The sequence below is a fragment of the Panicum virgatum genome, chromosome 9N (genome assembly GCF_016808335.1).
Source record: "Panicum virgatum strain AP13 chromosome 9N, P.virgatum_v5, whole genome shotgun sequence".
Taxonomy (NCBI): domain Eukaryota; kingdom Viridiplantae; phylum Streptophyta; class Magnoliopsida; order Poales; family Poaceae; genus Panicum; species Panicum virgatum.
Window position 1 is genome coordinate 11,903,524 of NC_053153.1, and position 3,163 is coordinate 11,906,686.

The following is a 3,163-nucleotide window of genomic DNA, read 5'->3' on the forward strand; positions in this document are numbered from 1 at the left end:
ATCCAAGGTTCATCTTGACATGCGGATTTCCCATTTTTGACGTTTTAGAAAAGGGTTCGGAGGATTAGTTGCTACAGCAGACTATTAAAAAATACAATCACCAATAATATGGTAGATGAAAACCTACTATATTTAGGGGAGAGGAAGGTGTATTTTAGTGATTATTAAAAACTTATAGATAATAGGAATTAAATTAGTTATCTGTTGGATCACCTCCGTCACTAAAATATTTTTTTATATTAGGGGGGAAGAGGTATAATGCGTGCGCGGTGCGGTATCCGGGCGAGCGGACGAGTGGACGGTCGGATGCGGTGGGTGGACGATTGGCTTCGGATAGACGTGTGCGCGACAAAAGTGAAGTGGTCACCACGGGGCCCTCCTCTCTTTTCTCTCTCTTTTGGCTCATAGTGGGGGCGCGGCAGCTGTGCGCTGTGAGAAAGAGAGCAAGCATGGCGAGAGAGGGATTAGATTAGATGACCGATCGATCGTGCAAAGAATAATGCTAAACAAGGGTGCGGTGGCTCTACCCCCACCCGGGTCTCCCGGTGACGCCTGCCACCGCGTGCTCGGCGATCCTTAATCAAGTTTACGGCGTGACAGGTAGCGGATTAACGAGGAGCAAAAAATGATGCCACCCCTCCCCCCCCCCCTCCCCGAGCCGTCGTCTCCTTGTGTCTCCTTCCGGTTCTTTTCTCTAAACAAACGCTCCCTTTTGTGTGCTGGTTAGCCGGGGCAGTTAGAGCTTTGCTTTTTCCGATCGATCGCCAGTTCGCCACAGAACCGAGCAGATTAGGATGCCTTCGACGGTACGGCTGGGCTCGTAGCTAGGTTTCTGGCTGGCTATGTTAGCTACCGTTTTCTGCGAGCCTGTGCGCGTGGTACCTAGGATGCGATGTGACACGGTGTTATGAGCTTTTTTTTCTGTTCGGGGTGTGATTAGTAGAGCACAGCTTCACCGATCAGCTAGCTAACCTTTTTGTTAAGACTGGCGGAGCATAAAAAGGGAGCTCCCGTTGTCTTTTTACTTTTTTTAAATCTCCCGGGATATTCTTTTCTAGAAAAAGGCGAGTGAGCTTACTCGAGAAGCCTGAGAATAAAAGACCCGGACCTCGGTCACGTAAAAGCGTAAACTGCCCAACTCTAATAACCGATGATTTTTTGGCCCCCCATGATACTCTCTTGTAGCAAAAAAGAAAGATGTTGGGTAAGCTTATTCGAGAAGCTCGGGGAAGGTTTCCTTATTAAAAGAAAAAAAAAAGAGAAGAAACTCGGAGAAGGCCATGAGATCGGCCACGAAAAGTGTCAAAAGTCGTGACGTGGCATATTTTGGGAGATATTGGCCAGGTCACGAGATGAAAATCAATGCATATACCCCTTACTAGTATACGAAACACATATCGTCATCCCCTCGCTAGTTCAGCAGTTCTCGTCCAAAGCAGCAGCAGCAGCGTCGATTTTTTTTAAAAAAAATCTTTTATAAGAGACCAGTGTTATTGTAACCTTGCTGGCAATTATAGAGGAGTACCATCGAGATCAGGCGAAGGTTGCAGCGTTTCGATCAGTTGTGTTTTGGTAAGAATGTTAATGGATGATTTTTATATGTACCTTCAACTTTTTCTAGTTTAAATTTTAATACTAGTTTTCTAAAATAAAATCTTATTTTGAAGAAGCGGTATAAAATTTTAAACTAAAAAAAAGTTGGATATGCACTAAAGTCGCCAATTATCACTCCTACATTTCGGGACCGATAGATCAGTTGCGTTGCGTGCCTCTGACGGACGGCTTCATCCCGGATCCGCCGAGGCGCCGAGCCCTTTCGCCATCTCCCACTCTCTAGTCTCTTCCTACCCGAGCACGCACAGCCCATCGTCAGTGTAACGAAAATGGCCAGGCCGGATCTAAAGTTACAAACGCGACGGGGGAGGCGCGGGGCCAGCCCGGCCCCGTCATCTAAAAATCGCTGCGCCTTGCGATGCCGAATGGGATTTTTGGATTGCGGCTGCTGGGATTCGCGTCGCTAGACTCGTGCCGCCTCGCCGGACACGCAGATGCTCGGTTTCCTGCTGGCTGCTGGGCACGCAGCTGCCTGCCTTCCTACGTGCCACTGCATGCGGCCGGCTGCCCGCCTACGCAGCTGTTTGTGTAGCGCCGCCTCATCCCTTCGTCACTGACAGCAGTGCATCACGGGTGTGGGCCTCCGGGCTAGCAAATACTCAGGTTCCCATTGTGCTTTACTGTACTTATCACATGATCAGTTCGCAAGTACGCACAATAGCACTGGTATCACAACTGCACTCAAAACTTATTAGTAATATTAAAATTTAATCAGAGCATATATAATTTACAGCAGAAGCAAACAAAAATATAGGACTTTCATCCTACAATAGTGTGCCTCACCATTCCCACAGGCAACTGACTGGGAGTTAGTCCTAGAAAGAACCAACGTCGAAAACCCGCATCCTTCGGCAAGGAACTGAACAGATATGGCTCTTTTTCGAACTCTGGATTTTAAACTTTTAGCAACAATGGTGAGTACAATTTTATACTCGGAAGACTTCGGTGTATGTCAAAAATCCTATAATACATGCATGGTTAATCAAGGAAGGCTGACAGGTTCACTAGCACTAGGCTGTATTTTATTTGAGTGTAACTTTATACGCATAATTTTGAAAATATTTTATTTTATATAAAATAGACCGACATCACCAATCATGACTCCATTTCCCATTTCGCGGTCCTTTGACCATCTATATCGGTCCAACAACTTTTGAACCGGTGCAAGTGTTACCAAACAATTCCCATACCAACTTCCAAACCAAAAGTTCTAAAACCGGCGACTAGCTCAAGCGCTCATGACCGTGAGCACGGCTATTCGAATAGTTTTACACTCTGCAGAGGTTGTACACTTTACCCATACGACATGTTTCACTTTGATGCCAGCGCGGAGCCAACGTGCATTTTCACAATTCATTAGATGTGTCGGCAAGCTAACATGACAAAGCCGTTACATCAACTGAACCCAAGATATGCTACTCGACAGACTGTAGGAGTTTCTCGGCTCCGTACATCTGCTCGGGTTAGCTACCCCGACACCGACGAACTCCTCGAGCACTCGGGCGGTAGCATCCTCTCGGGGCCAACTGATTTAATAAGTTAAGGCCAG